The sequence below is a fragment of the Emys orbicularis genome, chromosome 11, assembly GCF_028017835.1.
Source record: "Emys orbicularis isolate rEmyOrb1 chromosome 11, rEmyOrb1.hap1, whole genome shotgun sequence".
Classification (NCBI taxonomy): domain Eukaryota; kingdom Metazoa; phylum Chordata; order Testudines; family Emydidae; genus Emys; species Emys orbicularis.
Window position 1 is genome coordinate 37,152,806 of NC_088693.1, and position 12,426 is coordinate 37,165,231.

Here is a 12,426-nt window from a genome sequence, read left to right on the forward strand (position 1 = left end):
TCCGGCTTGCCCTGGAAGAAGATTGAGAGCCCTAGGGGGTCTGGCTCACTGAAGGGGTCCTCTCAGAGACTGTTCCAAAGCTGGGGTCCTGTAGATTAGTGACATAGGGATTCCAAAGCCTCCCCAGATAATATATGCATTGGTCTATCTCTGTTCCCATTGAAGTCAATGGTAAAACTCCCATTGACTTTAATGGGGACTGAGTCAGGCCAATGCTGAGCACTGGTGAAAATCCCACCCTTATTCCCTGCCCAGTGCAGTACAGTATCCTAAATTACTGATGTGCTCTTCTATATTTAGATTTTAAAAAGGCCTTAAAATAAAATGAAATTTTTTTTACTCTTTTCCCCCCAATTAATGTTTGGAGCTCAGCTACTGGACTGCGCATTAATTCACCGCTGTTATTGTGCAGCAAATGGTTAAATGGTACTGACCTTCTCGATCTGTCTAATGTCTCCCCTTAAGCTAATGCTCATTTCAGAAAGTTCTCCTCCCCTTCCCTACATCTCATCCTTTAGATGTCAAACAGAACAGAGCAAGCTTTTATATTAGCAGTCACTGAAGGACAGAGGAAAGGTGAGACATCACTATATAGGAAAAGAAATTACTGTGAACTTACCCGGGATAACAGACATTTTCCATTGACTCCAGCTATCTGTACCACTAATTATAAAACTAAGAAGCTATTTTGACTTTAAGAACCTTTAGCTTTTATAGGAATTGATGGAAATAGAATATTCAATATAAACATTATGTCATCAGTGGGGTGTGTCTGATTATTGTGTCATAAAACAGAGTAAGGGGTGATTTTAAACCCTCCAACTTTTTACTATTGATGTTGACTCACATAGGTTGAAAATTTTTAACATTTGACACCAGCATGGGTCCTTAAGCTATAAAACACAAAGATATGTTCCATTCTGTGCAAGGTCCTGTGCCGTTTCAGAGCTAGATATTGACCTCTGATAAGGCTGCTTTGTACCACTCTGTCACCACAAAGCCGCCTTAAAGCTGCCCAGAGGACAGCTTGCAAGTCCCCTGGCAAGGGGTATCCCCAAATTTCTTAGAGACAGCATAGCCCCCGCTGCCACGTACCAGGAACATTGAAGCATTTAATTGGGCTTCAGTATTCATTATTTCATTTTTATTCATATTCCTAATAGAATACAAACATTTTACTTTAACACTCCATGCATAGCTTAAGTTTCAAAAGTTGTTAGAAGCTTTCTCATGTTGTGGTTATAACTAGAGGCTATTAAGACAGTATGCCTGAAATCTAGAGGTTTGATACAAGACTGGTGCACCTTTTGAATTCCTAGAAGGAAGATTCCTATTTCTTTGTCTGTCATGATGACTTATTAGATTAAAAACTCAGAATACAGATTTACAAATGCAACAATGTTCTAGGCGTTTCAAAAAGTAGTAAAAATGTTACAAAATTAATAAAGTTGCATCTGATATACATATCACAGTAACAGGTATTTCAGAATGCCAAAATTGAATCTATAGAAAATAATATATTGCAAAGACTTATATTCTTGGTGGTTAAACCCAGGAAGAAAATCTGATACTTTTCTTATGGTTTAAGATTCCTCTCCATTTTGGAATTTTATTTTATTTTATTTTTACCTCCTTCTTCCTGTTCCAAAACAGTTTATCCAAGCCCTGGAAACATTTTTACATAGTCAAAATACCTGCCAGTAGCTTGTATATTTAAAACAAACAAACCAGAACCAACCTACTACTGCTGTTGGGTTAAATATCTGACCTAATTACCCACAAGTAACTATCACAGGCTTAAAGCTGAATAAATGCATTGGCAATGACTGATTGACAGTTAAACCAAGTATGGTCTTCTAAGCATTTAGAGCCAGTGCCAGAGATAAAGAAGGAAAAACAAAGATGAGATCAAAGGAGAAGAGCCAGACCATTTTCTTTATTATGCTGTCGACTCTCTCACAAAAGTTCTAGTTCTTGCTCACAACCCACTTCAACCAATACTAGTAGTATGTGCTGTGGATAGCTCAGCATAGCCATTTGCCATGTAGATAGTGGTGTTCAAATAAATCAAAATCAGCAGCAGATGAGGGATTCGCTATAATTATGCAGAGAAAAAACACTCTGTGGGTTCAGTGCTCAAGTTATTACACTAACTTCCCACCCTAACTCATTCTGAGTCATTCTTAATCTCTCCCCAGAGTGGGAGTTTATTTTGCTGAAATATGACAGGAAGAGTTAAACCAGTTTTCAGTGCTTCTAGGTGTAAGATTTTTAATTCTTGTTCCATCACTACAGAGTTCAGTCTTTTAAGTGGAGGAGGAGCAGGGAGAGAAGAAAAAAGGAAAGCAAGGTCTTTGCTGATCTGAGAAAATGAATGATATAATAGAGACCAGTAGAGATGCCATTCAGTCCTTTGGGAGGTGTTGTTTTACTGTAGAGTTTTCCAGTAATGCTGGAAGCATCAAGCAACAGTGGCAGTAGAGGTCACAGAAACCACATGCTCTTCTAACCGACCTTTGTTTCAAAGCCAGCTGTCTAACAAAGTGGAACTGATAGCAGAGGCTGTGATCACTAACTGCCTTTCATGGTTACACCTAATTCATTAGGTGGAAGAGTTCTTCCCCAGTAGCCTTTTGTAGCAAGCTGGAAACATGGAATCCAGAACAGAGTATGAGCCACTGCAATGGTAAGATGAGGACAACATCTTGTGATGAAGAAAAATGACGGTATACGCATCGATGCTCTGAGTGGTTGAGGCAGGCAGCCTTGTTGAGAGCACAGAGTGATGCAGCCATAAAATTGTCCTGTTTCCTCACCCAAATTCCCCAACAGCTTCATTTTAATCCCATTTTTCAAATGCTGATAGTGTCATTATGTGGTTGTGAGATAAGGGCATCTGTGACAGATGGAATCATCATTCAGTGCCCAGACAATAGAGTGAGAGCTGCTGTACGTTAAGTAGAGCTGGCCCTAGCACCAAGTGTGCAGAGGTCTTGTTCTTTTGAGACCCCAACATATGCCTTTGTTTTTTCCTCCTCTTGAACTAACTACACACACACACACACACACACACACACCCACCCCTCCACGGTACCACCCAGACACATGCTCTGCTCCAACCCCCTACCAGCTGCTGAAACTGATCCTCCGTGGCCTCTTGGGGTATGTCTACAGTGTAATTAGACACCAGTGGCTGGCCTTTGCCCACTGATTTGGGATCAGGCTAAAGGGACTGCTTAATCACAGTAAGTATTTGGGTGTGGGCTGCAGCCCAAGCTCTGGGACCTTCCCACCTCACAGGATCCTAGAGGCCAGGCTCAGGGGCAACAGATTCTTTGTAAAAATGGGGGGACCATGAGGCTCCACCCCCTCAATGGCCCCACCCTTCCCCGCCTCTTCCCCGAGGCCCTGCCTCCCAGCCAAGCTGGAAGCCGAAGCCAGGCCAGGGAGCCCAGGCTCCTCCACCGCCTTCAGAATCCTGCACAGCTCTTACCCTGACCCAGCTCCAGCTTCCAGCCTGGCCTGGGGGCAGGGCTGGCCGAAGAGCCAGAGCTGAGTCATGGTAAGAGCTGCACAGGCAGTTGTGGGGAGCCACAGACCCTGTATCTGCCCTGGGTGGGGACCCTGGGAGGTGAGGACACAGGCCAGGGGCTGCTCTCAGCCCCCCACCCTGGGCAACTGGAGGGTCCGTGGCTCCCCACAGCTGCCTGGGCTCGGCTGCAGCTTCTCGCCTGGCCAAGGAGGCGTGGCCTCATGGGTAAGAGGAGGGGCAGAGGCCAGGCTCATGTCGAAAAGTGAACGGGCCTGGCCAGTCCATTTTAAAGAGTGGGAGGGCCATGGCCCCTTGGCCCAGTGTTCCAGTGCCCCTGCCCGGGCTCCAGCCCAAGCCTGAACATCTACACCACAATTAAACAGCCCTTAGCCGGAGCCCGTCAGCCAGCACAGACCAACCACAGGTGTCTAATTGCAGTGTAGACGTATCCTCAATGAGAAGTGCCTATCTCTTACAACTGATTGTTCAAGCCTCCTCTTCCCTGTTGCTCTCCACCAAACAATATGGTTTACTGAATGCTGACCTTGGACCCACAACTTAAGACACTGCCCCACAAAGGCTAGGCTTGGCCAGAATGAGTTATGAGCACTCTAGAAAGTCATGAAGAGAGGACCAGGAAGGTGCACTATCCCAAGAACTGAGGACAATAAAACCACATTCATGACGTCCTTTAAAGAGACTCACATCTCCCCTCACTCCTTTTTTCAAGTTCCAATCATCCAAGTAAATGAGGTGTGAAATAAGGTTCTGCCTAAACCATTACACAGTCACAAAGTCTCCCCTGCCAAAAAAATCTCCTGAGTCTTTGCAGTTTTAGAGTCAGACCCTGGCCCGCAATCCAGGGTGCTTTGTAAAACAACCATAAAATTAACTAAACCAGCTACGCCTTGCCCTTTATCTCCCCTGAACCCTGGTCCAGACACAGGATATTTGTCAGGGGAATAGCCAGAGCACTGCTATGCTGTGGTTAATTTCTGCAAGAGCAGTTCCATGTGCACTATTGCAGCCAAATGCAAGACAGAACACCCCTGAAGCTGCTCTGAGTTGTACAAGAGATAAAACAGCTCCTGGCTGACCTCAGGATTGTGGGGAGGGGACCAATAAAGGACAAATGCTAAGTACTCCATTTAGGAAGGAACAATCAGCTGCACACACACAAAATGGGAAATGACTGCCTAGGAGGCAGTATTGCAGAAAGGGATCTGGGGATCATAGTGGATCACAAGCTAAATATGAATCAGAGTAACGCTGTTGCAAAAAAAAGCAAACATCAGTCTGGGATGTATTAGCAGGAGGAGTATTGCAAGCAAGGCATGAGAAGTAATTCTTCCGCTCTATTCTGTGCTGATTAGGCCTCAACTGGAGTATTGTGTCTAGTTCTGGGCACCACATTTCAGGAAAGATGTGGATAAATTGGAGAAAGTCTAGAGAAAATGATTAAAAGTCTAGAAAACATGACTTACGAGGGAAGATTGAAAAAACTGGGTTTGTTTAGTCTGGACAAGAGAAGACTGATGGGGGATGTGATAACAGTTTTCAAGTACATAAAAGGTTGTTACAAAGAGGAGGGAGAAAAATTATTCTTCCTAACCTCTGAGGATAGGACAAGAAGCAATAGGCTTAAATTGCAGCAAGGAGGTTTAGGTTGGGCATTAGGAAAGTCAGAAAGCCATAGAATCCTTCGTTCTACCTTATGCCATGTCAGACTTCGATGTGTATTGTTCAGAGCAGAAGGAAAACATGAACCGGTAGAAGTACTACTACTTTGCCCATGTGTTCTAGCTGCTCATCTGATTTCTCCATTGTATAGAATGGAATTTGAAATACCACGTGTGTTAGTCCAGATCTGCATTTTAATGTTCTGTGATGAATCATCCTTTAATTTACAAGAATGAAAATCATGCTGTGCTAGTCTATATCATATAAATAGCAGTATTTTATTTTAATACCATAGGCATAAATCAAATTGCTAATTGGATTCTCACATGTGGACAACAGCCTTTAGTGCCATGTTTCATTTAGCAAGAAACAGCTGCCTTTGTTTCTGAGTTTCTTAATTGTGTCAAGTCTTTGACTGGCCATTGTATTAATGCAAACTCACCTGAGACAGTGAGGCAGGGTTAGGACTGCCCAGATAAAGCAGGTGAAGTTATTCGCATTCACACTGTGATCTAGCCTCCTCGGTATGTCTTAGCTAATTACTCTATATCGGGGTGGGCAAACTACGGCCCAGGGGCCACATCTGGCCCGCGGGACCATCCTGCTCGGCCCCCGAGCTCCTGGCCCAGGAGGCTCACCCAGCCCTCCCCCGCTGTTCCCCCTCGCCCACAGCCTCAACTCGCTCTCTCCACCGCCAGCGCAATGCTCTGGGCGGCGGGGCTGTGAGCTCCTGGGGCAGCGCAGCTGCAGAGCCTGGCCTGACCCGGTGCTCTGTGCTGCGTGGCGGTGGCAGCGTGGCCCAGCTCCAGCCAGGCGGAACAGCTGTAGTGCTGCCAGCCATCAGTGATCCAGGCTGCGGTAAGGGGGCAGGGAGCGGGGGGGTTGGATAGAGGGCAGGGGAGTTCGGGGTGGTGGTCGGGGGCAGGGGTGTGGATGGTGGTCGGGGGAGGGGGGGAAACAGGGTTGAATGGGGGCAGTTGTCCCGGGGGGCAGTCAGGGGACAGGGAGAAGGGGTGGTTGGATGGGGCAGGCGTCCCAGGGGGGCCATCAGGAATGAGAGGTGGAGTTGGATGGGGCGGTGGGGATCCGGGGGCAGTCAGGGGACAGGGAGCGGGGGGATGTGGATGGGGCGGGGTCCCAGAGGGACCGTCAGGGAACAGGTGGGGTTGGATGCGGCAGGAGTCCCGGGGTGGGGGCAGATAGGAGGTGCCAAGCCACGACCCCATCCCCTAACCAGCCCTCCATACAATTTATGAAACCCAATGTGACCCTCAGGCCAAAAAGTTTGCCTGCCCCTGCTCTATATGATAGTACATAGAAATGTAAAACGTTGCTCACCCTTGTGCCTCATTCAGTTTTTTCTGGAATTGCTTTTACCATTTGGCCCTATCAGAGCTGGGTGCACAACAACAACAAAATCTGCAAACGCTGAATTTTTATTGTATTGTTTGAATTTTATTTTATTTTTTTTTAAAAACCCACTTTATTGAAGTGAGTCCACAAGAAGCATCAGATTCATGAAATTTATAGCAGGGCTTCAGTTTTACAAATATATGGTCAGACGCTTCAAGTGGATTTGGCTGAGCACATTGTCAAGTCTGCAGAGCACCTATTGACTTCAGCAGGGCTCCACACAGGCGCACACAATCCATTCCTTAATCCTGAGACCCCGATTTACAGGATTTAACCTCAAGGTCCCAATCCTGCTTCTGGAGCCACTAATGCAGAAATCCTGTGGAGAAGTCAAGTACCATTGTTTTAACGGGACTTGGATCCACTGCAGTATTGGCATCATAAGGAGCACAATGAACTGGTCTATTTTATACCATTTCACCTAGCCAAGGATTTCCAATAGTTTTTGTTTGTTTGTTTGTTTTTAGTCTTACTCGGATTTCTCAGTCTGTAAACCAGATTTTTATTAGCATCATACTGTGAAACTGATCAAGTTCATTAGGATACTGCCAGGAACTTTTCTTATTTCAATTGCTGTGTGATATAAAATTACACACAAAAAAGAATATACAGAAATTGCTCCTCATGAGATGAACCAGAATTGTTCCAGTAGGAGAGAAAAATACCCCAAGAGAATTATCCATCCAGTGGAGAATTTCCATTCCTGTTCAAACAGTGCTTTCACTATTTTCCCAAGCTTTCTGTAGTTTTATATTTCCATGTGTATTAAATCAGCATTTTCTCTATTATATCTCCAACATTTGTTTCTCCCCAACATTTTGGTTTTCAGTTTTTTGGAATAATTATTTTAAAAATAAAGGCTTCGGTTCTGTACTTTCAGTTGTGTATTTACTGATTTTTTTTATTAATTTCTCAATATCCTATTCTTGTTTGAATTTATAAATCAATTTTGTTTGACCATGTGCACGGCTTGTTTGTACTTCCTTCTTTGAACATTCAAGCAGTGGCATTTTACTAAACTGAAATACCATATTGCTTCTCTGACCAGTTACAGCTAAGCAAGAGAGATCAATTTTTGAATATTCACATAGTTAAAAACTTTAAAAAAACCCATTGTCAAATGTAAACACTGTTGCAACATTATGATTTAATTACTAATATTACACAAGCAGAGACACACAACATTGATCAAATTCATTATGAATTATATCCCAAGCTCCTGGCATGATTAGTATCATATATACTGATGAACTCATTTACTTGCTTTTTAGGCAAGTTATAATAATGTCAATTTTCATTATTTATTATGCTAATTTCTCAATGCTACTCTTCACACCTCCTGAAATATTACCAGTACAGTTGTCACCATTAAGAAATCAGCCAGCAGTTGCCATAGGGTTTCTAAGAGAACAGGAAACAAAAAACCTGTAATAATTGTATGGAATCTATTGCTAAATGTTGACTTTTTCAATTATAACCATTATATTTATATGGGTGTTTGATACCGTATCCCTGGAGTTGGAGAGTCTCTAACAGTGAACTATCTTAGCTATGAAATCCCCGAGCTGGATAAATACAGCTGTGGGAATGCACATGAAGCAGTTCACTTTTGGATTTTGAATGTTCATTTAAACTGCCTCATATATATTGATCAGGAAACCTAGTAGCATGAAGACACAGCCACAAGAATGGATTTAAAGAGATCAGGCCACAACTATATTAACTTTTCAATAATGGTTGAGGGGAAGGGGAGGTAGGACTTTAAACTATCCAGTGGTTCCAGTGTGCAGTTTGCTGGCTATAAACCAGACAACCACAAGGGAATTTAATGTAACTTTAATTTAACCCACCCTTTCCTGAACACAGGATTCAGCACCGCTGACGACCACTCTCCCCCAGCCAGGAGGAATGAGAGTACAGGCAAGTAATGCCTCAATCTGCATATGATTTAGGATGTTCTTCTCCTGCCCCTCAAGCCAACAGCCATTTCTTTGGCAATAACTTAGGCCACAATCCAGCAAAACAAGGGCACATTTATTTTAAGCACGTGAGTAGCCCCGTTGAAATCCATCTAGCCATAACTTATGCTGTCACACTTACTTTAACAGTACAATGATCAGAAATACTTATTCTTGGCCTACATACATAACTTACTACCTTTAAACTAGAGCTCAGGTAATGAGGGAAGGAAGATTTTTGCAAAATTTGACACTCCTTTTTTCAGGGAGACACTGAAATTTCTGACAAGGGATAAAACAAAAAAGCACCTGAAACCTCTCTGCTTTTCTCCCTCCCTCTTCCCATCTTCCCCTTCCCTCCCCCAAGTCTCCTTCCCTTTTCTGCCTATTTGTTATTATTATTGGTACCTCTACCCTGACATGTTACGTCTGTGTAATATCATCTGATTTTGTATTGTCCAGTTTTGCAGCTTTGACAAGTTATAAAGTTGCATAGTTGTATAAATTTTATTGACTATCCTGTGAAATGCAATATATAAGCCATTTATCTTTTTTTATTTGTTTCTTTATGAAAAAAATCACCTAAAACTGAAATATTTCCCAGAGCAATTTCAAGTATGTGTATATGTAAATATATAATTACTAACATATCAATCAGTAATAATCAGTAATATGTATCACTATTTTCATTTCTAACATGTATTTTATCGGGACATACAACATAGTACATATCCCTTCAAGTGAAGAGTCCAAAGCAGAGAAAATTCACTTATCAGTTTTTTTCATTTCTGGGAGTGTTTCTTAGCTAGAGAAAGAGGGAAGTAGACTACCAACACTTTGTATGAATCCCACTCTTTGTAAACATGAACTATCTTCCAGCTGGGAGCGGACCTTATCAGTGCTGCTTCAGAATCAGACAGTATGCATTATTACTACTGTAGAAAATAGGGTGGCTACACTGTCTCCCTATCCCAGCCACCTCCATCCCTCACATGCACTGAGCATTACCTTACTTTGGTACCTGTTGGCCCTGGGTGCTAGAGACTGCATCCAAGATGTGAACTCACACATCACTGTGTGCTAATAATAGCACAAGGCTGACAGCTGTTAGGTTAGATTTACAATAGATTTGTGTATGTATGAACAGAGTTTGAAGAAACAGGTCTTTAGATCACACAATAAATAAAGGTGATAGATATAGCCTAACATGGAGCCTGACCATGCAATCTAGCCGTACAAATAGGGGCAGATTGTCACAGCTCCACTGAAGTCAATAGAGTTATGACAATTTTCATCAGCTGAGGAGCTGCCCCATAGCTCCAGCAGATGGCTTGAAGGATTTAGATTATTAAAATTGCTAGTCTCACTCTGAAGCTTCTGTACCACATGATCCTTTAGCCATAAGCCTCTTTTTCACCTTCTTGCAATCATGGAAGTTTATTCAAACTTCATACAAATATATCTTGAAACATGGATTAGTTCTCCTGTATTTAATACCAGTTCAATTATTATCATTATATTCCATGATAAAGCTGAAGTTATATTTTATTCAAACAAGTCTAATTTAATGTCAACACATTTAAAGACTTTATTTATAATGACAGGTTTCAGAGTAGCAGCCGTGTTAGTCTGTATCCTCAAAAATAACTGGAGTACTTGTGGCACCTTAGAGACTAACAAATTTATTAGAGCATAAGCTTTCGTGGGCTACAACCCACTTCTTCGGATGCATCCGAAGAAGTGGGTTGTAGCCCACGAAAGCTTATGCTCTAATAAATTTGTTAGTCTCTAAGGTGCCACAAGTACTCCAGTTATTTTATTTATAATATTAACACATACTGAACATACTGATTTTCCTCTGCAAAAGAAAAGCAAAAATAATGGACACTTCCAGCTATTCACTTCTATACTACTAAGAAATAGACTAGCTCCTTGGTTGTACTTTGCATAATATTATCAAGAACACTTCTGTATTTACTTTTATTGACTCTTGCATTTTGTCAGTCCGCTCAACCATAGTATTAGGTGGTCTTAATAGGCCAATACTTTCTTTGGCTAAAACATCTGAATAGTCCAAAGGACTTCTAAGTTGGCATTTTCCTTCCCAAACTTGGTCCCCCATCCTTCATACATTTCAGCATGTGAATAATTTCATGCATACTTTATCTCATAAGCAAACTAGGAAATTGTGGTCTAATAGTTATCAATGGTTTGCTATTCAATTGAGGGGACATATCTACGGGATTCCAAACAGGAACTGTCCTGTCCAATACTGGTCAATAGTTTCATTAATGAGAGTATGGTTATAAAGTAGGAGGATGACACCAAGTTGGCAGGGACTACTAGCACTTTGGAGGGCAGGATTAGAATTCAAGACAACCTTGACAAATTGGAGAATTGATCTGAAATCAACAAGATGACATTCAATAAAGAAGTGCAAATTTTACACTTAGGAAGAAAAAAAAAATCAAATGCACGACTATAAAATGGGGAATAACTGGGTAGGTGATAGTACTGCTGAAAAGGAACTGGGGTTAGAGTGGATCACAAATTGAATATGAGTCAACAATGTAATGCACTTGCAAAAAAGGCTAATATTTTGTGTTGTAGTAACAGGACTGAGGTGAGAGACATGGGAGGTAATTGCCCTGCTCTACTCAGCACTAGTGAGGCCTCATTTGGAGTACTGTGTCCAGTTCTGGGTACCACACGGTAAGAAAGATGTGGACAAGTTGGCAAGAGTCCAGAGGAGAGCACATACATACATAAATGGCTTAGAAAACCTAACATATGAGGAAAGATTAAAAAAAACTGGCCATGTTTAAGTCTTGAGAAAAAGACAACTCGGGAGTTTGGGGGGGGGGGGGGGAGAAACCTGATAAACAGTCTTCAAATATGTAAAGATCTGTTATATAGAGGATGGTGATCAGTTGTTTTCCATGTCCATGGAAGGCAGAACAAGAAGTGATGGGCTTAATCTGCAACAAAGAAGATTTAGGTTAGCTTTCCTACTGTATAGATACGTTCGACCAGGAATAGGTTTCCAAGGGAAGCTGTGGAATCCCTATCATTAGAGATTTTTAAGAACAGGTTAGAAAAACCACTTGTCAGGGCTGGACTAGAGGACCTCTCGAGGTCCTTTCCAACCCTACATTTCTTTGATTCTGATTCTATGCCTATTGAAATCAGTAAGACTAGATCCTGCTGTCTTTGTGATCAACAGGGCTATCCATGTGCATAAAGTTACTTGACATTATAAAAGTTCACAATGTTAGAGTCTTGGAAAGTGAATTAGAGAGACCCTTGGTTATTATTGCTGTGGCTGAGAGGTTATCTTCAGTGCTACTCCTTACCAGGGTGTACAAGGGCCTGTTGCCCTTTATAAACTAGGGGCTTGAATTTAATATTAATGAACAAACAAATTTGTTTAACCTTAGAGTTGCTCTCAATCAACTACATGATTAAAAATTAGGAAATACAAAGTTAAGGATTATAAAGGATTGACGCATCCTACCAGAATGGATGTCCAATACAATTCCTGATGGAAAGACAATTCCAAATTATTGTTTTGATTTTGGAACAGACTATCTCCAAAGTGGCCAGATACAAAGACAGTAGCCAAATTTGATAAAAAGGCAAAAAAATTTACAAAGACTTTTACAACAGACATCAGAGAACTACTGGGTCTAGAATCTGAGGACTGTGTTAATATCAAACTGGATGGAGAAAGAGGATGGACAACTCCACCATTGTAAAGAAAAAATTCATCACTCAGATCATATATGATCAAAACTGACAGTATCGAGTTCAACAGAAACTGCTGACATCTTCAGTTTTCTCCCC